The sequence below is a fragment of the Trichogramma pretiosum genome, unplaced genomic scaffold (genome assembly GCF_000599845.2).
Source record: "Trichogramma pretiosum strain Unisexual culture from Peru unplaced genomic scaffold, Tpre_2.0 scaffold8, whole genome shotgun sequence".
NCBI classification, from domain to species: Eukaryota; Metazoa; Arthropoda; class Insecta; order Hymenoptera; family Trichogrammatidae; genus Trichogramma; species Trichogramma pretiosum.
The window spans coordinates 2,238,859-2,265,943 of NW_019641699.1; the positions used below are offsets into that span (position 1 = coordinate 2,238,859).

The following is a 27,085-nucleotide window of genomic DNA, read 5'->3' on the forward strand; positions in this document are numbered from 1 at the left end:
CATCAGTGTACCTATAGAGACTTGATCTAATACTGTGGCCAAGCACATGTGTACATAATATATATATACCTATACATGAGTCTCAAAGCTCGGCATGCACTATTGAATGAAAGATCGCTAGTGCGCGCGTGTGTACGCGCCTGTATATAATAGCATGTAAGAGGAGCTGGGAGAGCGGAGGCAGCAGATCGGGAGCAATATGTAACGCGATATATCGTATCTGAACGATATTTTTCGGATGAGCCTCTGACTCACCGTTTCACTGTCGCGCTCCACGGAATAATGATACACGAAGCTTTTCTAGTAATGACCTCTCGGACTCTTCTCTCTTTTCATTTTGTCATTGGCTCGGGTCGGCTTTTCGAGCCCACTTTTCGACCACTGACGCGCATGACTCTATAACATTACTCGCACACACATACGTAACAGTGGGGGAATTCTTTCGTGCTTGCACACTCGCACATATAGTAACGTAGTTTGTAGAACACATGCGCGCAATCGCAAAAATAATTGGACGTTTCCCGCTTAAGTCAAAGTCGAGCGAGCAAAAGAGATGGAGAGCTAAAGGTAATTTGGAAGACGCCGCTGCGACGGCGCCGATCTAGATTGAGTTGGTTTTCATGTATTATATTATTGTACTTGCGCTGCAGTTGCATACGTATATACATAGCTAGCAACGACGCATGGGTTTTTCTTCGCGCAAAACTGCATAACATCATCATCATCATCATCGTCGTCATCATCATCATCATCATCATCATCATCATCATCATCATCGCTGTCGTCGGACTCGTCGTCTTTGTAATGAATGATAATATACTCATAACAGAGAGAATTGCAATGATTAGACGTTATTAGGGAGCTCGCAAACAGTCGCGATTTGAGATTAGATACAAAAAATATTGAAATATGAAAAGGATAGGCTACTCATACTTGGTTAGCCGCGACAGTGAACTGTAAACTCTCGAGTAATGTTGTTCCTAATCAAGGAAAAAGTGACACGTCGTAAAAAAAAAGTCTATATATTATACACGCGTAAAGTCCAAGGTTCTCGCTAACCATAAACATCATCAATTATATTACATTTGGAAAATCGAGCCGCAGCTCCGGTTGCGGAGGGCGATATCTGGCGGCTCTTGGAATTTTCGGTGCACAAAGCCAAGCTAGGTAGCGGGCACGTGCACATCTAGCCACGCGCCGCGCGCGCCTTTAATGCAACGCGAGAAAGAAAGAGAGAGAACGAGAGCGAGAATGGCACAGCTGCTTTTTTATCCATCTCTCTCTCTCTCTCTCTCTCGATGTAGCTTCTAAACACGGGAAATTCTTGCAGCACGCGCCTACGCAGCTGAAAAGACGCGCGCGAGTGTGCGCCCCCGAAAAAAGGGCCGGATGCAGCCGCCAGCGGCACGTACTTGCTTTTTTGATACGTGCACGAGGCCCTGAAAGGGAAGCGAGAGGCCACAAACGAAACGTGTACGTACAGGTATGCGGAGCGCGAGTAACGGAGAGAGAGAGAGAGAGAGAGAAAGAGATCCAGCTGCAACCGTTTCTGATTTTCGTGTCGTTTGTAAATGTTTTTTTTTTCATTCGGTTCGCGCGGCAACGACGACTCGATGCCTCGACCAAAGTACTCGAAAATTATTGCTGCCGTTGAATAAGTAAGACGCGATAATTACTTCGTAAACGCGTATAACTGTCATCGAGCGATCGGCTACTAGCATCGAAAGCGGATATCGGAAGGGCTCGGGGGATATACCTTGTAAATATGCATAAGAGGGACAAAGTGAACAGCTCATCAGCGTTTCCGTGAATAGGTGTAAAAAAAGTCCGCACCGCTGGCGTTTTTAACGAGAATTACAAAAAAAGAAGGAGCAAGTTTAAAGAGAGAGAGAGACAGAGAGAAAAGGGCTGCATATACGCGTTAGTAAGCTGATAGCCGTGAAATTGCAACCCTTATAAAATTGCCAGGCGAACGTGTTGGGTCCGTCCGAGCGATAATACGATGATCAATGAAGCATTTATAACACACGCATGCACGCTAGCACGGTCGTACCTCGCGTAGCGGGGCTTTCGGCTTCTTTATATTTCGTTGCGGGCCGCGCGGGGGCGTAACATCATTATCCTAATCGTTGCGCACTCGGCGCGCATATGCAGGCTCGTCGATCGCGTTACGACTGCTGCTTACTCTATCGCCTGCACCGTGAACATCGCTTGTATGGCTTTTATTCGCGCCGACTCGTCGTCCGTGCTATTTATTTATGCAGCCAGAAGAGCAGCTCGAGGGACAAGGAGAGAGAGAGAGAGACAGACATCGCTCGAAAGATGAAGAAAATCGATCGAGTTGTAGGAGCGCATCCAAGTATTCGGCAAGCCGCAACGAGCTATGCGTTATATACGCTATGCAGAGGGGGGTCTTCTCCGAGGAGGTGACTTTTTACTTTTTCAACGAGTAACGCAAATGCGAACGGTCGTTGTTGCGAGGCATTCGATGCGCCTTACCCATGCTGTGTAACAAACTCAAGTGGAATAAAGCACCCTTAAATACGATCAGGAGCAGAGAGAAGAGGAGAAGGAGAAAGAAGAAGACGAAGGAGCGAAGCGATACGAACGGGATCACACATGTCGCAGAAGCCCGAGCTACCGCAGCTGCCAATTCTTCTTTATTATTTTCTTTTTCTTTCCTTTTTTGCGCTCGTGGGCAGCTGTGTCCGTGTGGCGGCAAGCTCAAGCTCCATCTATGACTGCGTACGTATCTGCCGCCTACAATAGCGAGCAATGCGCCACGTATCTCGGGGCCTTCTTATCGTCCGTCTCTTATCGTCGCACGGCTCGTCCTAGCTATACGAATTATCTCTCTCGCATAGGTGACACACGACACGCGTACGAGCTCGATAACGCCAGCCTCGGAGTATAAAAATGTAAGAAACGAGGCTCTTTCGATGCAACTAGCTCGGCCCGACCTGACCGTGTCGCGCGTCCACTTGTAAGGTCGTAACTACGAGTCTGCGTCATCGGCGAACAGGGGCATTTTCTCGTTGCAAAAATTACTCGAATGAAATGGCCCGTTGGTTTTGCCTCGTGCGCACGCCAAGCCGCAGTCATTAATAAGGTGTACGACTCGAAGCCAACTCGTATATTACTCGCGTATAACTTTGTTACAAGTTGCTGCTACTGCTGCATTACAAGTGCATTAGAATAGCTACTTTCGTCCATCCTCGGGCGCGTTTGCCTTTAATTTCGATCGATCGAGCAAAGAACGAAGCGAGTGTATAGCGAGTATTATTACAATGAGCGCGCGTGGCCACGCGAACGCGAAGAAGCAAAAGAAAAAAAGGTCTAGCCGCAAAAGTGTATACGAGTCTTCGGGGCGCGTGGCCACGATGCGCACCGAAAAAATGAAGAAGGAGGAAAAAGGCATGATCTATGCACACACAGGCAGCACGCGAAATGCATTACGCATTCATGCAGACGCGGCGGCCATGCATTTACACGGGCCAATATCATGCATGCACGCCGAACGTCTGTCAAGAGGCAGCGACGAGGCCAACTTCATCCCGTGGCATCTGTCTCGCGGCGCGCTCAAAATTCGAGCCCTGTGTAGGTAATGCGCTATGCGAGCGAATAAAAACACACACACGCTCGCGCACAAAAGGCAAAAAGGAACAAGAGGAAGAAAAGCACGTTTTTTTTTTGGCGAGCGAGCGGGGATAATTAGGCGCGTGGCAAGCATCATCTTAAATAGCTATAACAATAATATCAAGAATATATAATATGCTCGTATAGCTCGCTTACTCGTATATACACACATATATGCGTACGCATCGAGCCGGTGCAGCAGCAGCAGCAGCAGCAGCTTTTTCAAGTCCAACGAACCCGATACTTTTTATAAAACCATATGTGCAGCTACTGCCCACATGTAGCCTTACACACATCCAAGCACACACACACACACACACGCATTCTCTCTCACATGCTCACTCACACGTTAACTTGCGCGCGTGCATTTCGTGATCGTGGGCAGGATCGCACGCGCGCGCGCGATATATCGTCCACTTTGGCACGAGCCAAGTATTGAAAGTATCGATCGGCGCTGGCGACGAATGTCAACTTCCGAAAGTTTAATCAAGCGTATAATAGGAAGAAGCACTACGGCGCGACGCCACGTACAAGATCCACCGATCTACCTCCGACACATCCTGAATTACCTATGAACTACTACTCGGATGTCGTGGGCCTATACCTGTACAGTAGGGCCAGCCTGCCTATACGTAAGACAAGCCTCGCGCACTCATCCCACCCAAAAAATCAAATTGCACCAGCAATTAATGCGCCAGAACGCTTAAACGAACTGACGGCGTTGTGCGCTCGCTTCTAGAATCTTTAGGCTACGCTGTATTACGAGCTAAAAATACAAATTTCTCATCGCGATGATCTCACTTTTTTTCCTATATGAATAATGATCGATCGAAATTGAATTTTCCAATGGCAAATAAAGCGCGTTAAGCGCATTTCAGGCGATTGTCCAGCATGAATGATCACACGAGTGCTTTGAGCGCAACGTTTATTTATTACGAATAATAATCTAAAGCTCCTTTGGGTCACTTGATAAAAGGAACAATATCTATGCGGTAAGATTACTCGGACATGTGCGACGGCTGTTTGTGTACATAGTGAGATAACAATAGCTGCTATTAATTATTTTTGGTAGATAATTTTAAAATACTCTTCCTAAAAAGCTTCATCTCAACTTGATCTGTGTAAATAAAATGACTCGGCCAATTCGGACTTAATGCTTGCAATACACCTGGGGGATTAGGCAAGAATACTTTTTTTTTCAATCTTATAGTGTGAGATATGCTGATGTAAAGTGGTTTATACATTATCGAAAAAACAGCATACACATCGATGAGTATACAGACATACAACGCGGATCAGTCGTTATAAGGCCTATATATTATAAGCGGACGATCTGGGTCAATCATTCTTGGCACAGCAAAGTAAAAAGGTATATATGCATAAATATAAGCGCAACGATATAACTGTATTTATGCAAACTTCCTTCTTTCCTCCCAAAGGCGCCCAAGGTGAAGGTACAAATAAAAACAGAAACTACCTGCGTGAGCGGCTATGCAGTAGAGCCGTGTGCGATTGCGGCATATTCTTGTGAGCAGGCGCACTCAGAATGCGGCTTCGAGTCATGAATTTTACATCGCGAGCGAGTTGTTTTAAATCGATCCCTCCTCTACTCTACTGCATGTATAGACCTTTAAGATTGCATTGATTTTTGTGAACCGATGAATGAGAACCGCTGCGACGGACACACGTGTGCCACGCGTTGGTCATCAATCTAGATTAAAGCGAAGAGAAAGCTGGAGTAAGGATGTGTCATTCGATAGATAAAACTCGATGAAAAGTGATGATTTTTCTAAAAAATCATTCACCCGATCCGTTCCTCTCATAATCCACCATTTGCTTTTTCTTTTTTTTTGTTATTCTTTCATCGGAAAGGCTAATATTGATTATTACTTTTCTCTTTGGTGCACGGTCAGCTTAGATATGGCATTATACTACGGCCAAAGTGTGGCGGTGTCTGTCCGGCTGTCTGACTGTCTGTCTCTCTTCGCGCACGAGTCCACCATACGTTAGAGTAGCTGACATTACTACGTAGCCTACTGCAGTTGTACTGTCTTCCGAAATGGATATGGGAAGCCGTGAAAATGTCTTGGAATTTTGTGGCCGCTCGGCTGCAGCGTCGTATAGGCGAGTACTGCTCGATACGCGCTCGCCTCTACAAACACCATCCATATACGTATATATGTATGCAGTACGTGTGCAAGATAGGTGCGCGAATGCGTGGATACGAGCAGGGACGAAAATTCAACGCCCATAGCGCTGCTTCATAGCCAGCGTCATTGTGTAACAGAGAGTCGGGCTGCAGCACGAGGCGTGTAGCGTTACTCGGGCGAGGAGTAGCAGTAACTAGCTAGCGCGGTAATACCCGCGTAATATAGCCTAGCAGCAACTTATATACACCTTATGTGTACTGGCGAGAGCCTTTGGCACGCGTCCTCGGCGTCTATTTTCAAAGTGGCGTCGTGTGCGGCATGCGAGGAAGAGCCTCACACTCGATTCTCGAGAGTCGAGCGCGATACCGTCCTGTGTGCCACTGAAAAATCCTTTTGCTTTGCAGCTCGCTACTCGCGCCGGTCTAACGCGATATCGATAATGTATATACCTCGCTCTTTCCACTGGAACCTTGACACTTTCAGCAGCTATAAAATCGATCATTATTTACATACGAGAGAAACATGTACTCCCCTCTCCCTCGCAGTTGTAATACGTGCTGTGAACTGCGCCACTTGATATTTTTAAACTAGACGAAATCTCGTCTTCGTTAGGCAAACACGGCGAAACAGAAATGAAGCTGTTTGCTTCTTTTTTCCTCCTCGTGAACGACAAGTAAATTCGAATAGTAACAGCGATCGAGTCGCAATTACCGCGCTAAATGACGAAAATAATAAAAGTTGTAGAGGCTCGATCCGACTCGAAGAGAGGTAAAAAGCCAGTGAGTGCTGCACGAAAACAGCTACGAGGGCTGCACACCAAAGTCAGCGCGCGCGAGCTATACAAACGTGGCGCGCGCGAGCACAAAAAGGGAGAAAACAAAATGTTAAAGGCCGATAAATTTCGTCCTGCTAATTTCTCAAAATAAACAATAAGGCGGCTTTTTGTGCGATGAGTGAACGAACGAGCGAGAACGAAAGAGCATAACGATGCGTTGGCGGTCCCTTGGACGCACCTGTGTTTTTTCGGCTCGCACTGCTCTCTTATTAGAGACTTTATAAATAACCGAGAGACACAGAGACGAATTATGTTTCATCTCTCTATTGGCTATAATATGCAGACCTCACACAAATATATAATGATATTTTCAGCTGCGGAGATGAAGAAGAAAAAAGAATGCTACTTAATGGTTTCGCGTAAGATTATTAGAGGCCCCCGAAAACACACATTGTTTGAAGATCCGCCGCTTCGCCATTATTATATCATCAGCGAGTGTTGTCAGGCTGCTCAAAATCAATAATAACAATGACCAAGACTGGCGCAGCAGCTGATCGACCTATTAGAGAGAACTCGCGCAGTCCCTTACATTATGAACCTTCTCATTCTTTGCTCTCCCGGCCACTCGGGGGACAATCTCGAATTACGATTCTCTCAAGTGCCAAAATCCAACAATTGCGCAAGTGAACGATAAATCTATTGTTGTTTTTCGCCGGCTATACATTTTGTGTGCTCGAGGATCGGCTTTCATAGAATCGCAGCAAATTATACAACGCTTATAACTAGCCTCATACTAGACGAGGTCCTTTGGCGTTGACAAAACGCTAAATGAGATCTGTCCGCCCATCGAGAAAGAAATCTCGAAAGGGACTAAACGTCGACCTAGCGTGGAATAAACTAAAGCCACGAAGACGCTTTTTTCTCGAAATTTGTGCTAAAGAAATAGACCGAAGGCGAGTAACTTATTAAATTAAGAGGCAGCTAGTCAGCTAGCCGATGGATAATATTATTATCTCGCGGTCGCTCCAACATCTTAAATAATCTCATTTTTCGGTACATGAGCTCGTTCTGGGTGTACGACTCGCACTTTTGTGCGCGCATATTGCCAAGTTGGAGTAAAGGAGAAGGATTAATTAGCAGGATGATATTTACAAAGAGTTACATTGCCATTTGAGATGTTGCTTTTTTCACACATTATTTCGAGCGTCTTACTTGTCTGCTTCATCGTTCTATATGTGCTGTGCACCCGTCAAAGTTGACCCGTGCTCCATTCGTAATAGTGAATCGTGTTTAATTAGAAAATGAAAGATCATCAAAGTTGAGCTATTCGTTATATAGCTTCGGAAGTACTTATTTATATAAAAGATTTACTTGTGGTTTAGACTTTTATCGATCTATTATATAAACACCTAGAGAACGAAAGTAATGAAGGCAATGAAAGCCGAGAAATTTTGAATGGAAATCGCCATTGAGCTACCATACGTATGAGAAGGTGTGAAGACTTATTGTACATAATTAACGTACGCGCTGCTTTTCGGCTGAATATGCGGTCAAAGCGATGACAACGGTCTAACGAAAAAACAGATAAATGAAGAAAATCTCGTATAGTTATATGGTAGGATGCATGAGTCGCCTTCTCGAATGCGCAACGCATTAGAAACAAGCTTGAAGCTGGGCTCCCTTGGGACGATTACGATCGTTGCGTTAAAGACGTCACGCTGTGAGATAATCGTACTTCTCTCTTTCTCGCTTCCTTCATCCACGTCGTGTCCAAAAGCCACACGCGCGCCACAGACGACGATGCATAAATACATTTCGATCGTACCACTGCGGCGGTCGCAGCAGCGCTGGCCACAATTTAAACGATATTTTTTCGCCATATTTCGCGCGTTTTTCAATAATCATCTCGGAATTCCGATACATCTTTTTCGCGCCAAACGAATTCCTGACTCGTGAAATATATTATACAAGCTTTATAAATATAAATAATTAATTGAAATACGTCACAGGCGTGTGTAGAGAGAGAGGGGGAGAAGTATAAGCTTGTGTCATCGTGTCATTTCCACGAAATATAGAAATATAGACGTACGAAAGGAGCATGATCAAACGATCGAAGCCGTGCATACTAAATACGCGCGCTATCCTTGTTGCGAATGCGGCGACGGCATTGGTGACACGTCGTGGCGTCCTGTACCTATATATGCGAATATAATATGCACATTTAATCCAGCGGCAGCAGTAGCAGCAGCAATTCTCTGCCTCTGAGGAGATTTTTTTGCTCGAGTGCTCCGTCTCGTCTCTTCTACTGTGTGCGCGTACAGCGATCGATATCGAAGTCGCGCCTCCCGGAACATGGACGAACGTCGTCGAGGCACGGCGCGCCTCGTACAAAAGAATAAATTTTTCTGCTTTTTCCTTCCGCCAAAATTCTGATCGCCAATGACGAGATCGCGCGACAAATGCTCAAAAGCCATCGGACACGCGTCTGCTTGGCTAATGCAGTAACTTGTACGAAATACGCCAAGCTAATATGCACGAGATCGAAAGCGATTAACAGCAAACAAAATAAACAATGAAACGACGACGGCTCGAGGAGCCATTGGACAATCCATGCTAGTTATGCGCTACGAGTATTGCCTTTTTGTCTGTCGAGATACGCGTGACGTGTCCCGAGTGCGACCGAGCCTACTAAACATATACAAACTGCCACTTTGAGAAGATACGTAATTCTTTTGTTTATCGAGACCCAAGACGGGGGATGACATTTTCGGCTCTTCGCAGGAGGAAGCCAGAGTCAATGCAATATCTGGCATACAGAAAAGTTCATTTTTGCGCAACGAGCCAGCTTTTTATGCGAAACGATGCAGGTGAGAGTCTAGCGCACACACGCGCGACACGCACGCACGACGAACGAGAGACACGACAACAGCGCCAGCAAAACGCCCAAAATCCACTGTGTTACATATTAAAATAATATAAAAGCGCCACAGCTTGCTGCAGACGAGAAAAAAGACTTACGTAAACACAATGCCATGACAAAAATGAAAAACAACGAATCGAAAGTGGCACTCACGGAAGTACTACTCCTGTTACTCGAATATCATCGTGCATGGCTTTTGCGGGCCAACTAAGTATGTTTCGCGTGTTACAGCTACGATTTTCGGTCCAAAAATACGTGTAATCCTCGGATTGATCCAAGTTGCTTAGCGATGAAAACTAAGCCATCAGTACGAATCTTTCCCTTTGGCGTGCATTCATTGAATTGGATACATTCTACATACAATTGAACCTATAGCATGGCTGCAGTTAAGCTCAATTATGAGAGCATTACGAATATATTACACATAATGCAACCGAAATGTTTACATGGAGAAAGAACAAAATAGTCGCGCGTACGTATACTCATTAGACTTTAACATAAATGGAAAAATTGGGTACAGATGGTCAGTGTGCAAAAGAAAGAGAGAGACGAATTTTGTCCAACTTTGTTAGGGGATTATTCTTGCCAACTCGAGTTTACTTTATCCGATGGATTTATATACGCCGCGTAAAAGCAATACAATTTTGGACATTGTCGAGCAAGAAAACAGGGACATAGAAGGGGAGCACGAGTGCCTGCTTTAATTGAAAAGAAAAATCTATAATCGAGATTTTTCTAGTTTATATGTATCAACTGCTACATACGCAGACGGGCAAACATATTTATCGATGCCCGACGCTCTCGTGAAAACGGTACTTGCTCAGATTTTCGTCGTCGGCCGCGCATAAACCCACGCACCTCCTGACACAACATGCCGTGGTCGTTAATCTTATCTGAAATAACTTATAAAGGTTCTCATGACGATAAGCCAGAGTCGTCAAAGCAACGTGTGAGATTTCGTTCGACCAAATATTATTCGTACCTGTCGTGTATCTACATCGCTCTCTAGCCAGTATATGCTACAGTAACGCGCGAGGACAGCTACAAAATTACCTCACTCGATTCGGAATTTTACTGAATTTTACATTGACGCAATTGGCGTGTTTAGCTTTAAATGGACTTTGAAAAATTGAAAAAGCGCCGAGTATTTTGCTCTCGATACATGCCCTCGGAACGCCGCAAAGGGCTGCTTTTGTGTTGGATTCGAATCCAAGTTTTCTTTTCTCACGCACATATCAAATTTGCTTTGAATGTAGATGTGTGCGGCTCTACGACGCCATGTTGACTACTGAATTCTTTTGGCGAGTGTACGAGAATCGAAGCAAAAGAGACCGAAAGAGAAAGAGACATTGATTTACAGCGAGGGAGGTTTTTCGGCCAGGAAGAAGCTTACTGCATTGCATTACACCGATACACAGATGCATGCCAAAATGGCAAGAAAAAGAGAAAAAAAGAATTGTAAAGAAAGCGCGCTTATGTATGAACCTTTCGAAAAACTCGGAAGAATTGTTTCAGGAGGATTATCTTCCGGCAGTTTTAACGAGACAGTATAGTCAAATTGTGAATTAATAGCGAAATGGAGAAAATTTCGAGAAAATTACGTCTCATTGCAGATTCAATATCTCAAATGTCAGATGAAATTTATAGAAATTTTAGTCGATCAGAGACGTGGCAAAAGATTGCATGAATGGATTTGATTATTAACAGCACGTACAAGCCATAAAATATAAAGTACAGTTGGCCGCAGAACTTAAAATGGACACTGCAAGTAAATTTGAATATATAAGGCGAAAATAGCCCCACAACTGCATTGTCGGTCTGCAATTAGTCGTGATTTAGTTTTATGTAAAAATTAGACTCGCCATTGTCAATGAAATTGACTGTTTCAATGTGCGAACGATTTGTTATAAATAAGTAGTGCCCGATAAGTTTAATATTTAATTATTTTTGCCACCCTTAGCGGCTCAATTGATCATAGGATTAATTATTCAATAGATCGCGCGCGTACGCCCCTCGGCGATCCGCATGCGCTCGACACCTCACCAATCCATCTCGAATAATTTAACAGCGATATAAATGAATGTATGCTGCTGCTTTATTTACATGCTCGTTAATTTTATACCGCTGCAATTATGTGAACGCAATGAATCGACGAGTTTTATCGAGTCGCTACATGAGCGAAGACGTAGACGGCGAAGAGGTTAACTGATGTAACCGAGGTAACTATGCTGCTCTAGCGAGTCCAGACGAGACAATAAAAAAGTCCCTCAGCTCGATGTTGAATGAAATTCCGGAGTCGGTGCATTCTCCAAAGTAGGAATAGCCTGAATCCCTTTTAAAATGGGCAAACGTATGTTTTATTGGTCGGCTCTGTCGGTGCATAGCATTTACGCCTCTCGAACGAGGGAGTTGTCGAAAAAAATCCAATCCGAAAGTTGAACTTTCCTCGACAAAAGTCCTCGGCGATACGTGTTTTAGTGCTTCGTGTCACTATTGCATCTCTCTGTCTAACATGAGACGCGCGACTCGTCAACGACGCAGGCCACCGTCGCCACATAGTAGCCGCACAGCGAGAGAGAGAAAGACAGCAAAGCAGAGCAGTAGCAAAGAAGAAGAAACGATAGCTATTTCCGTTAGTGCAAGTAAGCAAGGCAATGCCGCTAGCAGCAGCAAAAGCACAAGTGCCAAAGGAAGGAAGAAGTGTCTGGACCCGCTAAAGATAAAAGCATTTGCTGTCTGTGCTGCTGGATTCCACCAGCTCCGCTGCCGTCGCCGTCGCATCGACCAAAGAAGACCATCGCTGCACATATTATAATAGCGAACGAGGTTGGTCTTTGACGAGGCGCGCGATATCGCTCGCACGAGCGCATTTGCCTGTTCCGCTCGCTATAAAAATCGGTGAGAAACTGGATATTTCGTTTTGGCGCGTCAACGAAATATTTCTCAAAGTGTCGAGAGATCGGGACAGAGAAAAAAAAAACCCGATCCTTTAACGCGTTTGTCTCCGGCGCGCTTCTTTTTTCCTCTTCCTTTTTGTCTTCCGAGGAATAAACGATCGTGAGAAGTTAATCGACAAAGCTCCGACGATGATGGATGCAAGGCGAGCAGCTATAGAGGGAAAAATACATGCGTATATTCGTAGACTCGCGATTGGATGATTTCACGAGCTACTTATCCGCGAGCAGGCAATGTCCGTACGAGTTGCACACGTATACACGTATATAATGCGCGCGCGTATATATTTAGCACAGGCGGCCTATGCGTGTTATATGCGGAGCTGCGCCGCTTTGCGCGCCCGAGAGAAACTCGCTAAACAAACTTTCTCTCTATGCTATGTAAGACGAGGTAGACGCGCGCGAGAACAGAGCGCCACGACTGCAATTGCGCAGACCAAGCCGACGTATGTATATGCACTTTTCTGCCTATACATGCGAAAACGTCTCGGATCGATCGTCGGCCACCGCACCGCCAGCCGCCACCGCGCGATTACAATGTCGCGATTTTCGTGCTTTTAATGGCCCATCTGTCTTGTCTTTATGGGGCCATATAACTGGCGCTTGTACAACGCTCCGCATGTGATTTCTGCTCTACATAGCACATCGCGTTTCTCTCTATGCGCTCCCCAAGTAATAACGATATTTTTCTACTTTTCTTCGTCAACCTATCAAATTGCACTCCCCAACTTTTTTTCTCTCTTCGCCTGTGTCAATTGCACTACTCGATATATAACAGACTAGTTTGGCCAGCACAAAAGTCTGCACACATGTGCGCACGAGCGAGCGAGTGATCAATCATAGAAATAATGTACCTCGCTGAACGTTTCAGCTACCGTGTACCACGCTCATTCTTTCCGTCTCGCATATATTGGCAATTTTGCCTCCAAATTTTCTACTTTACTAGTAATATATCGTTACTTTGCTGATTCTATGTACGTTTCTATAGAAACGTAATCTACTCAGAGAACATGTTAAAATAAAGACCTTACGCCTCAAATAGTACGTACGCACTCATTGTTTTTCAGAACCAAGGTAAAAATTGTATTCTGAATCGACAATGGTTCGAAATGGAAAAAATATACACTCACACACAAGAAACAGATACACTGCAAAACACAATCGATGCTCTTTCGAAAAGGCAAATGAAAGCAAATTGAAAACTTGTTGAATAAGAGAAGATGAATTTATAATTTGAGTCTCGTCGTCGACGGTTGTGTTTATCGAAACGAGCTCGCAACTATAATCAGTACACAACTAAACGGTAATCGAATTATAGAAAAATTTACAAAATACCACTGTCCAAGGCAAATATCGAAAAAAATCTCAACTTATCAAGACTGAAACACGGTTTTATAATTATATCTATCTTAAAAGCCGCCGATGCATATGTCAGTAATTCGATTGATCGATAAACAATTCCATGCGTATATATATCGAATAGCAACGTTGCAGATAAGTTAGTGAATACGTCTTGCCTCGAGGCTACATGGCGAAGATAAAAACAAGCCTCAGCTCATTACTTTTGACGATAATTGATTAAACGTATCGCGAGCAAACAGTTTTTCGCTCGAAATTTAGCAAACGGCGATGAGTCAAAAATATCGCATCGCACTTTGACGACTCATTAATATCGTTGAAATCGAGCGTAAGCGAGAGCGCTATCTGATTGGCAATGGTAATAACCAAAAGGTAGAACAAAAAGTAGGAGGAAGAAATAGTTCTAAGCTGACGTCACTGCCCTAATAAGCGAGATAAGTAATTTTTCGTTGGGCGCAGTGTGCGTTTTAGGATAGTTTTAGGAGCGTTACACCTTATTTTGATCATTTCACGAAACCGCATAAGGAAAAAAAAATTGTCTGTACGTGGATCTTATAAAACAAAGGCGAGTAGAGGTATAAGCCTGAACGCGTGCGTATAAATGGATGTATTATACAGAGATAAGCGAGAATCGAAACATAATTTTTATTATATTTTATGAATCATGCGCTCGCGATATAGAGCTCTCGGGCTAGGTGATGAAATACAGTCGCGACTCGAAGCGACAAGTGGTACACGGAGAGTATTTATGTATATATGGCGCGAGCCGCGCGGCAAGGCCGCTGCTTACCTACAATAATTTAGCGATAAGGAGTTATACTTTCTCGATCCCTCCTTCGCATCGAGATTGTTACACTCCAGAGCTTGCGCAAAGATTACTCCGGTGTACGAGCAGACGGAAAAAAAAGAATACGAGCTAAAATGAGAATTGAATTTTACAATTGACGAAAGGTGGCCACCGCGACTGCCATTGGATTGTTAGTTTTTTAGTAGGTCAAAAATCGATCAGTTCTCGATGTGTAGGATATAAGACAGAGACTGGTTCACATGCTAAAGGCCGTTGCACGTTTACATATCATATTCGTATAAAAATGGAGATGTAATAAAATGGTAAAAGTGATTTGGTCGAATATGCGTGCGAGCGAGCGAACGAGGGAACGACGATTAATGAACATCGCACGCGCCGTGTCGCAGCGGAGAGCCGATTATGACACATAAAGCCGACACTCGGTGCTGTTCATATAATATATTAATTAATTATAACTCGAGACAAGTCGTCTTTTTTCACTCTCTGGCTCTCTTTCTCTCGCGCGCAGATTTTTAATTCGCGCATCGTGTGAGTGCCTATGGCCACCGCCCACCTATCATGCGGTCAGCTGAGTGTTATAGTGGACACACACACACATACACGTGTGTGTCCCTGTGCAGTGACAGTCGGTTTGATCAATCTCTCAATGTTTGCGAAGTCTCGGCAAAGCGATGGATTATTGCGCAACCTGACTAGTACATACAGATGCGAATTCGCACAACTGGACGAGGATTCGTTGCAAAACGAGTGGGTGTAGGTGTACAGAGCGAGGAATGCGTCTCTAATCTCGAGTGTAAACAACAACCAAGTGCAGCAGCGGTGGCGTAAAAGTCAAGAGCGAGCACACGACGGCACGAGGCAATGCAAAGCCAGCGCGGCGGTGTACGAGTTTTTTTCTGTCCACTATCACCATGACGACCCGTGTTCACGCTACGATTCCTAAATATACACTCATCGAAAAGGGGTTGATCGTATATATATCTCGTAGAAAATAACTGTATACGTACAGAGTACCCTATGGTTCGAGGCGAGCTGCCACGACCGCGCGTGTGTTATTTTATATATCAATAGCGAATGCGTGTAAAAACAACGGACCCACACGTACACTTGCACCCCCTTATCCACTGCAGCGACTCGTGCAGGTGCGACAAGTTACGAGACGACCGGATAATAAGAAAAAAAAAACAAAAACAAAAAGCAACGATAGATTTATGTAGGTAGTAGCGATCGCAGGGAGGGTAGCTTAGGTTATGGAACTCGAGCGAGTCATGCGAATAAAACGCATCATTGCAGCAGCAGCAAAAAGCGTGCGCTCTTACTGCGCTCATCTCCGTAAAGAGCACAACGCACACACACACACACATACATAGGCTCGTATTATAAGCGAGATGAAGACTCTCTTTCTCTCTTTAGCTCGCTTTTACGTATACACGTATGTACGTTTAAACATGTGTGTCTGCAAATGCGATTGTGTGTGGAAGTATGTGCATGCACCGGGCTGAGAGAGCACCAACAGCCAGCACGCAAGAGAGAGGGAGATAAGTCAAAGATGGCCAACCGCAACGTCGCCGTATACTTGTGCGTGCGCCTATATATAATAATAATAATAATAATAATAACAACAACAACGACAATAATAATTAGTATTTGCTACGAGAAATTTTACGTTTACCTTTACCTATTCTATGAAGCTACATACGAGTACGTATAGTCAAAGTTGCACCTATACATATAATATCTACGCATGTCCAGTAGGTGCATACGACTTGCATTGGTGTGCGCATACAAGTTATGCAGCTATACGAGGAGCAGGAGACTTTTATGTGTTCTATATATATGTAGCGAGAGAGAGAGAGAGAGAGACACGCAATGTGTCGAGCCGAGGGCGTTTGCGTTACATTATATGTCGCTGTGCGCGTCTGTATATATGTGTGTGCGTGTGTGCATAGACGTCTCTTGCACACCGCTGCACTCGCGCCGTCAAAATCAGCACAAATCCGTCAAAGTCCGGCGGATTATCTGCCATATCTCATTTGCGCATTTGCATCGGCTAAAGCAATAGAGGTGCGCACTCGTTGCCGACGAGGAGGTTCGCTACACAACGATAATGCAAGTCGTAAGAGAGAGAACGCGCTTACGAGTAGTCTAGCAGTATGCAGTCACGCAGCTCACATTCGCACAAATGACCTAACCTCTCTGCCTATCCGAGCTGTTTCTACTGCTATGTGCCAGTGCAGCACGGCTACGTTCGCGGAGCCAAATGCATGGCTTCGAGTACACGGCTCTGTTTATACGTACGGGGGTGTAGCTGTTAAGTTCGCTCTTTTTCGATAGACTTACGTTTTTGACGGCGACGCTCGGCTCACTTTGACAGCTCCTTCCTCCGTGAACTTTGGCTCCGCTTGTCCAGCAGGTAGAAATCCACTGGCTCATCAATTTTCTCGATTATCTTCGAGTCCACAGTCTTGACGTTGTTCACACGCATATGCTATTTGACGTTTGATGCTGTACGGGTGCGAAAGGTAAATCGCCGCCGCCGACGACGACGATTACACGCGCCTCGGCTGATAGCACACAGCAAGAGATATAGTAGACGACGACACTCTTCTCGCGAGAAAGAGAGAGAGAGAGAGAGAGGTTGAGTAGACGGGAGACGCAGAGAGGGTACGAGGAGGAGTCGAGCTTTGCTCCGGGGTCTTGACACACACTCGCGACACACGTACTACACACTTTTCAACCTGCACTGCGATAAAACGTCTCACTCTTTTCTCTCTCTTATATTTCCTTCAATTTTCAGTTTTTGTTCCAATTTCGTGCTGTTGATCCTTGTACGAGACGACAAGTTTGTTGCGTTTTCTTTCCCACTTTTCACAGAAACAGTAACGAAAAACAACAATAACAATAAACAACAACTATAACAACACTCGAGAGGTATAAAAATGGAGTAGACACTAGCGAGTATCGAGTCACGAGTTTTCACACGCTGACGTCGGAGATTTTAGCCCCGCGTGTCAGCACTTATTAGCACTGGCGTAGGAAGAGAATCACCGAAATGTAAATAAAAATAAAAAAAGGTAGTGACACAAACTCAATGTACAATACTTGAGACACACACACGCGTACACAAACTTTCACTGCTTGTTATTGTTATTAAGTACTTTTAATCGTAATAAAAATACTCGTTGGCGGTGGTGGTAAAAAATGCTTAGGTTTTGACGTTTTGTCGCGGCACTGATAAACCGACACTCTCACACACACACACACTTGGATTTGGGCTAGTTGCACTTGTGAAGGTATACACTCGACTCGTACGATACAGCTAGCTGAACGCACGCGAGTCACACGTATGTATACAGCAATAAGAAATATAACGCGAATGTGCAGTTAGCAGGCAGATATATGCACCGAAAGTACGAAGGCGCGAGCACAGACGCAGATAGGCAGAACAGCCACACTATAGAGAGAATAATGGTCGTCGACGGTCGTTGAAAAAATGCAGCGGCGTTGATCCACTAGTCGGACAAGTGCAGTGTACGAGAGCCAGAGCTTCAGCGATCATCATTCGCTCGAGCTGCTGCCGCTGTTGCTCCTTCTTGTGATGATGGTACTGTTTCTTCTTGCTGGTCGTCCAGTGAGGCGGCATGTTGTTGCACTCGTATCGCTAATAATGGCAAGGACGTCGACGAGGCTCCTGTTGCTCTCGATGCCGTTGTTGTTGTTGCTACTGCTGCTGCTGCTGCTGCTGCTGCTGCTTCTGCTGGCGCTGCTCATGCTGTCAGAACGAGCGAATCTGCAGCTGCGGCACGAGCGACGACTCCTGCTTGCTCCTCCTTTCGTAGTTGTTGATGTTGTTGTTGTTGTTGTTGTCGTTGACAATGCCGTGGCACACAAGCATAATGTGCCATCGATGCGTTACTTTACAAGAAGTAACATTAGAAATTGCATCGCGAAGACAGGAGAAGCTATAGCGATTGCCTCGTTATAAACCTGACACAGCACACACACACACACACACTTGCAAATAGATAGTAGTCGAGCGCGCAAAATGCACGCAAACACACACACAGACAGAGAGAGAGAGAGCACACGAAGCACACAGCAGAGAGATACGCGCGCGCACGCTCAATCGCTGGTACACAAGGATTTTTGCACTCGCTGTTGCACTTTTACATTAGGTTTTCACTGTCGATAGGCACAAGGAACGCAGCACATCATCTTTGAAACGGCCAAGAAAGACTCGAGTTTTTGCCTCGAGTTTCTAGAGTAAGGGCCACACGCGCACCATGCAGTAATCGCCGAGTGTGTGTCGAGTCGAGTCGCCTTATTTTATTCTGCGCCACTATTTCATTATATCGGTAAATTAAAACGAGCTCGATGCTGTGGATCGGAGTGAAGCATGCGAATCGCTGCTGCAGCTAAAAAATATCATGGGCTCGCGGCTCTATCCAGCCGATGCGAAGACTCGAAGGCAACTGCTGCTGCTGCTGTCTCATATGAGTTGGCTGCTGCTGCTGCTGCTGCTGCTGCTGCTGCGGCTGCTTTGGCGTTGGAGGTATTATGTACTATATATACGGAGCGGCAGCAGCGGTCGGCAGTACTACGCCACTATATACTATACTATATACCATACTATATAGCAGTTTACAGTCGCTCGTCGTGTGTGTGCGTGTGTGTGTGTTGGGTTGCGGCGGCGGCAACGACTCACAGGCGCGCAACTACAGCAGAGAACCACCACCACCACCGACTACTACTACAGTCACCACTACAAGTACAATAGCTCTGCATGCCTCTATCTCTCTCTCTCTCTCTCTCTCTCTCTCGTACGCACGAATCGTATATACTGTGGATGTATATATTGTGTACAGTATGTGTGTGCGTGCGGTGCATAGCATAGAATGAACTGCCTCATAGGTAGTATATATAGCGCGTTGGCTCTGTCTCGCTCGCGCGCGGACATCTGCGCGCCGCTTGCCTCTGCAGAATGAAGTCTACAACTCTACACGGAGAGAAACGAAAAGAGAAAGAGAACTAGTCAGCTTGTGTATATGTTTGTGTGTGTGTGTGTGTGTGTGTGTGTGCTGCACGTATATATATCGCCGCGGCAAATAACAGGAGGTCGTGTGCGCGCGTGCGGTCTGCCCCCAACCTTTTTTCCTCTCTCTCTCTCTCTCTCTCTCAGTCCTTGTGCACATTAGAGACATATACTGTATATGTATACTCATGCGGCGGCGGTGATGGTAGTGGTGGTGTGCAATTGCGAATTATACATATATATATACACGTGCATGTATAGGTATGCGTCGGTGTGTGCAGCAGCGGATTGTATAGCAGCGCCGTCACTGCTACCGCCACTGCGGCTACTCACGAGTCCTGACACTCCTGCAGGCACGTTCCTGACTCTCGAGTCCCAAAGTCCCGAGGCCCCAAGAGCCAATTGCACCCGTCTCTAATCTCTATAGGACAGATACATTGACTGCGCAGCGTCTTGGGCAGCACCGACTCCGAACTGGCGGACGTTGATAGCCTAGCTGACTTTCATTGCCCAAACCAATCGCTCTTGATACCTAGTCAACTCTGTATACAGAGCTCCTAAACCGATGATTGCTCCAGCTACTATGAGCACTATGTACCTGGCTTTTTGGCCTCACTCCTCGGTTGGCCGGCAAATAAACCTCGGCAAATAAACCTAATGCAGCAGCTTTTACACTTTTCATTATTTTCTCCTGCTCCATGTAGCAGTGACTATGTCTCATCGTTGACTTTTCAACCCTTTCCAAGAGAGCCACGTACAGCATATAGGATGATTGCAGCCGATTTCCACGATCGAAAACACGCACGACTACATCGCCGTCGTATCGCTGTATGATGTATATGTATTGTGTGTATCGCGATGCAGACCTTGGGCGCGACGTCCATATAATACACGCATGTGTACACGTACTTATATCGACTGATTATATAGAACAATGACGCCGATTTTACGATAAAAAACATTTAAAATGTTGCGCACGCCGTTCGACTTGGACTCGTGCGTCGCGGCTCGGCGCGCAAAGCCGCTCGCTTGCCAGAGAGCTCGTGGGAAAAGTCAATAAATGATTCATAGAGAGGTAATAACTGTTTGTCATTTGTCAGAAGCGCTACTTTTTTGCCAGACAGCCATCCAGGCTCGTGCCAAACAGCGTCGAAAATAAAAATAAAATAAAATAAAAAAAAAAAGAAAAAGAAAAAAAAAGAGAGAAAAAAAGCACGTGTATGTGTATTATTCTTCCGTCGCGAACGATGCGCGCACACGACGCGCTTTTTTACATCTCTATAATATCTCGTATAGGTAGCTAAAACGATGCGAGGCACGTTTTTACAATAGTGCGAAAAATATTTTTGTCGATGTGTACCTGCACGACAGAAATATACACGTTTAAGGACGATTCCTTGGAAGGAAGAACGCGATAATTTGCCGATTCGTACGTACGGTCGGCCGGGCCGAAATTCCGATCCATTATTATGTGCGCGTATTGGAGCGAAGCGCGTGCGCCGCTGCCGCTTGGCCCCTGAATATACAGCTAAAACAATAATAAGCCGCGTATAGGAGAATCAAGAGCGACTCCCATCGACAATCAAAGAAAAGAAAACGACGACGACTGGGCAGCGATAAAAAAAAAGTCAATCTCTCGATTGCGATGGGAGTCGTTGCTGCTGCTACACCGCGCGACGTCCCTGATAGCGTCTTTCTCTTTTTTTCTCTTTCTCTCTCTCTCTCTCTCTCTTCCTCCCGCCGTCACCACCACCACCACGCCGTCTTGCACATCTTTCTTTCTCTCTCCTTCTCTTTGGCTGCATTGCTTTTTATCGGATCCTTATAACTCGAGCGGGCCGCAACCCGTGAGTGAACGAGATATATAGAGAAAAAAAAAAAAGAGAGACAACATGCGCCTACAGAGTAGTGTGTGCGTGTGTGAGCCAAACGAGACCGGAGAGAGAAAACATTCCAATTTTTTTTTCGTGCTATTTTTCATGCGTATATAGCGGCAGACACGCGCATAGCCCTATACATCCTTAATGCACACACATGCATTTGGATTGGCTCTGCAGCTCTATGCATTACGTGTATAGGTGTATATATATATAAAGCGAGCGCCGCAAAGCAACGAATCAATTTTATACATCGGCTCGACCGAGTGAAAGAGTAAAAGAATAAGAGTCGAGACGGCGCCGAAATCGGCCGAGCTTAATCGAAAACGCACGACTGTTATATGTTAGCGAGTGTGTGCGTGTATGCGTGTGTTATATTCTATATCCAAGCGGTCGAGCTGCAAGTGTATAAACTTTAATTCCAGCATTGCTCGATCGTGGCGCTTGAAGATAACATTTTTTCCCCCCTCGATTCTGCAGCTTAGCTGCAGCTCGCGCGCACTGCATCGTGCGCGTAGCGTGAATCTTCCGTCGCGGCGCCGATACGCATCTTATTATGCGGCAACTACATCGGCTACTCCCCGATCCGTCTGCCGATTTTCTCTCTCGCAGAGGCCCACTTTATCTCGAGTCCACGAAAGCCGTTCGCTGCTCCTAATATTTTCTTCTTCGAATGAACAACCCACGACTCATCGCGTTGAAACGTAAAACCTATACACGGAATCATTGGCTTGGCTACTGACTAGGCTAGTTACTCCGATGCCTAAGCCGTAAGCCAGCGAGTTTCGGGCCCGACCGCATCGCGTCGTTCAACATGACAGCTAGCTCTGACAGTTCGGCCGGAATTCGACACTCGCATTTTCTTGGAACGTCCAGCTGCAACTGCACTCGTGCGCACGAAATTCTTTCAAGCGGCCCATGTGTCTCTTCGCTCGGTCTCGCGTCTTTTCCATGCGCCCCCCCCCCCCTTGCATGTTGACAAAAGAAAAGAAAGAGAGGAAAAAGAGGAAAAACGGAAAGAGAGAAGAAGGAGATAATTCCGAGAGCTCTTCCGGGAAATCAAAACATGTGCTTCGCGCACACGATCCGATCTATTGGGTTAATCAGAAGAATGAACTTTGCGCTCGAGACTTTTAACGAGCGAAACATGAGGCGTTTCATTGTGTAATCGTTTGGGCCCGTCGTGTCTCTTACAAGCGTACCGATCGTGCTCGAGAGCCAATAATAATCTATTAAATGACTATCGTAAGTGTTTAAATGACTGTATTGATGTATTACTCGTAAATCATGTAAATATGAATATGATTGAACGGGCGTAACACGAGGGTGTATAAATACATCATCGTCCAAAGTACTAGCCGAGAAGTTGCGGGAATAGTATAAGATATCATCTAAAACGATTATAATGAACATCATAGAAAGAGAAAGAGAGAGAGAGGGGAGGAGTCTGTGCGTGAATTATCATACGAACGTCAAAGTGTCGTATGAAATTCGACAAAAGGCAAGTTGAAGCAGGGGACGTTTTAGGCGTAGACTGTAAAGTGAGCTGGATTATATTCACGGCTACGATTAATTTAATTGGAATTTTAATAGAGACTCGATCGTAGAATCGTGTTAGGTGACAAATGATTAAAGATAGGCCAAAAGTTGCAGCGAAATTAGACGAATCCAATGATCCGACCGATGGATATACAGCGAGATATACGTCTCAACGCGGTGGTCGGCCCATACCTCTCTTGAATTTCATTCAACTCGGATTATATATTGTGGTATAAGTAACCTGCTCCTCGCTCGCCCATAAGGTTCTTTGAGCAGCGTGGTAAATGTCGCAAAAAGAGCCAAAGCTAAAAAGTTTTTTCTCCAAATGACAACAATGGCCTGCGTGCAGAAAAAGATGGAGAGAGAGAGAATACACATCTCACCCACGCGTTCCACGCAAGCAGAGAGAGAGAGAGAGAGAGATGCGCGATAGAACGAGATGAAAGGAGCGCGCCAACGGAGGCAGGCACGACTCGCTTATAGGCTCGTTATCCGAGTCCGTGGCTCTGGCTCGGATATATATCTAGGCTCGTTTTCAGTCGGTCACGCATAATCCTCGTGTTGGCTCTGCTTCTCTCTTTCTCCGGGAGCAGGTCCGCCGAGAAAATCGTGCGCGCGTGCGAATAGCCGAGTCGGCTGGATGGGCTCGACGGGACGACGCGTGCTCCTCGAGCGATCGGCAGCGAGCATCGGCCACTCGTGCTGCCGCCTTCCGCGAAAATAATCAATGCGGCCTTAAAATTTTAATAAATAATTCTGCTTACCGGCCCGGTGCCCGCTCCGAGAATGCCGAGATGCGCAATCGGCCTGCAAATGCACGTACCTATGCGTCGCGGCCATTAATAATCTAGCCAAAATATATCTTTTCTCTTTTACTCGGCATTCTTTATATGCAACAACGATAGAGAATGTAACCATTGGTGGCATCGAGAGCACGCTCGATGATATTATTTACGCCTCTCTGCACTCGTGGCACGCGCATAGCTCTTTCCCATTTATACAGCATTATTATATTTATCTGTAAAATAGCGAACGCGACAGTTGTACGTTAAAGGTAGTGCTTTGACAGATGAGGCTTAATTTTCAGCTCTCAAAATCCGCGCCTTCGCGTATTGAGTTTAGCGAGATGAGTATAATGTATCGCCGCCAGCAGCAGCAGCAGAAAGAGTAAAATAGAGCTCTGGCTCGGATCGCTCGTGCATACAACGGACCGAGAGAGACTTTTGTCGGCGACAAATTTTTGACGAGATCGATGCCGCATAATGGACTTGGGTTATTTCCGAATTCTCTCTCATTCGCATTACTTTTCACGTCGATTTCGAGTCCCATGTAGTGGCCTTATATCCGCGCTCACATCATACACGGTATATAGGCATAATATCGAGTCGCACTGTAAGAGTAGCACATAATGAGCTGTCCATCCAACACAACAACAACACTCTCGGATCGCAGGAGAAATATTTTTTCGCCTGATTTCGTCGCGCTAATATACAGCTTATAATCTGCATAATAAGCATACTACGCTCATCTTTTCTTCTCAGCGAGCGCCTCGATCCTTCCTAGAATGACTCGCTAAGCTAGCGATCGGTTGCTGGACCAAAAAGGGCTATTTCCTCGTCGACTCGGCTCTATAAATCTACCTAAAATCGATCTATCAACACGCTGTTTACTCGAGTTTTCCCTTGGTATTGTGACCTCGGCTGCAGCAGCTGCTGCTGCACTCAGCCTCGCTCGCGACGATCCGTAATATTTGCACACATGTGACCGACTGCTTTACGCAATGATCGCACGTTGCATCATGCAGACTACGTACGATCCGCATTCGTAAGCGTACGTGCGCGACATGCAATCGTCAACCTCATCGGTCTATCGCTACTGCAAAAGAAATACCGCAATCTTTTATCACCGCTACCAATGTACAAGTTTCTCTTCTCTCGGGCTCGGATATCTCGTGCAAAAAAAAAAGGAACAAGACGACTGCACGAAGGAATTATTTAAGAAAGGCAAATGGTCGCGTTGTAGTCGGCGCGGCACGCAGCAGCTGTATAACAAGAGCCGACGATGAATCGATCGACTTGCTGTACGTCGCCGCGTGCTGCACTCCTTGCGGGAGGAAGAAAAAAACTATTGCGATATTTTTCCGCCACAAGTACGACCGTTTGGCACGCGAAATATCCTTTTTGCCCGGCACACTATTTCAGGAGAAAAGTTTAATTCCTCAAATGTCCGTCCTGCGTGCCGAAAGCTCTATACGTATACACATGCATTGACAAGATTTTCCCTTAAGTACTTTAGATGTGTACCCAAATTGTCCTGACATCTTTAAAAGATGAGATTATTTACCGGACACATCGTACATAGTATAGCCGCTTTCCTGCGACATAATAGGATTTTGGCTAACATGTTTAAGAAGCTTGGATTTGAGCTATGTAACCCGCGCTGCTTAAATAATAATGTGCTCGCCGCTTCTTAAACGACGAGATTGTGGCTGACTTAGAATACATGGCGTCACGCTGAGAGCGTCGTAGCGCCGATTATATTCTCATTTTATATTGTTCGACGAGTTAAATGAAATTCACCTTTACATACGTGTTTGTGTCGCGTTGTCACTCGTTGCGGAAATTCTTCGACATCAGAGACGACCAGAGAATACTTTTTCGTGCGGATCGTTGCCCTAATTTATATATAACTCGGTTTACAGAACTCTTGAGCTCGATATAAATTTCCACAAACACATTTGCCCCGTTCGATTTTTTACTCAATGTTGAAAAACATTACAAGACGATAATACGATGATTGATCAAAATATTTGTTTATTTTTTTTGCAGATGCTTACGATAGTATTCTTTATACAACTAAGCACATTATTACAACTTAAACGCTTAGAGTGTTGAACGGGTAGGATCCCCTAAGCACTCGAAAAAAAAATTTGGAAACATTTTCTTTCAAAATTGAAATAAAGGCGAACGTTTTAAAACTTCGCAAATTGTTTTAATATATTTTGAAGAGTACGAAACAATTTGTTTTCGACTTTTTTCAGCCTTTTTTTGGGTCTTAAAGTGTTTTGAAAAGAATGCTCAAAAATCCCTGAGTAAGACACAATCAACTATTTACTAACAACAGAAAAACTATTTGATCGATTGATCTGAAATTATTGAAGTGGAACTTCTTTTTATTTATTGTAAGCGAGGATATCATATGAATTATAATAAAATATTTTTACTGAAATAAAACAAAACGTGAAAAATTTCGAATCTAGAATAACCCTCCCTAAAAGTATAGTAATAAAGTTATATGCAAAGCAATAATGAATCTTAAAATTTTGAAGTTTTCTTAAACAAACTTATCTTTGTAAAAAACAGGCCAACAGGCTAGATTCCAAATTACCTACATTTTCCGAAAGTATTATTTTAGTGTCATATCAGAACATCACAACATCGAAAGAAAGTTATAAAAAAAAAAGAAAAAGTATTTTATTAATCGTGAATGATGCTAAAATAAATGTTGATGATTTGTATAAACTATTAATAAACCCATAATTAACATATAGGCCGTAGATGATGTACTACGAGTCATCAAATACGTTGAGAAATATTACTTACAACTAAACCTAGAACATACATCTAGTTTTTATTTAATATATAATTTTTATGGCAAAGTGTGATATGAAATATAAAAACATTGTACGAGAAAATATTCTAATCATCTTTAAAGCTGGAATAAGGAGAAGAAGCACAGAAGGGTCAAAAACACCTTACTAATTTCTAAAAAAAAAATGAGTCGAGCCGTTTAGCTGCCCACCTAAGCAGCGAGCAAGTATAAAATTACATACACACATACACATTAATAGCTTAAACGCAAAAGATATAAGAGAGGCAAACACAGGCACGCGTCCAACGATGCTGTCTTAGTTTTGACCATCGTCATGTACATTTTATAAAAACTTGGAAGGAAGAAATCAAAGTCAGCGGAGCGTTGAGTTTTGAAAAGGAAAAAAAGAAAAAATCGAAAAATAAGCAAGATTCATTGAGGCAT

The 27,085-nt window shown here is 44.7% G+C and overlaps 1 protein-coding gene across 2 annotated transcripts in view; it reads right to left on the reverse strand.

The window, feature by feature from the left end:
- Positions 1-27,085, reverse strand: part of LOC106653153 — a 63,282-nt gene that overhangs the window by 7,741 nt on the left and 28,456 nt on the right. The window contains exon 1 of one of the 2 annotated variants that reach the window (XM_014372445.2): positions 16,943-19,056. The exons of the other annotated variant lie outside the window; for it this stretch is intronic. The gene's annotated coding sequence lies outside the window, so the exon portion shown is untranslated. Of the gene's footprint in view, positions 1-16,942; positions 19,057-27,085 lie in introns of those variants that run through there. 2 annotated transcript variants of the gene reach the window in all.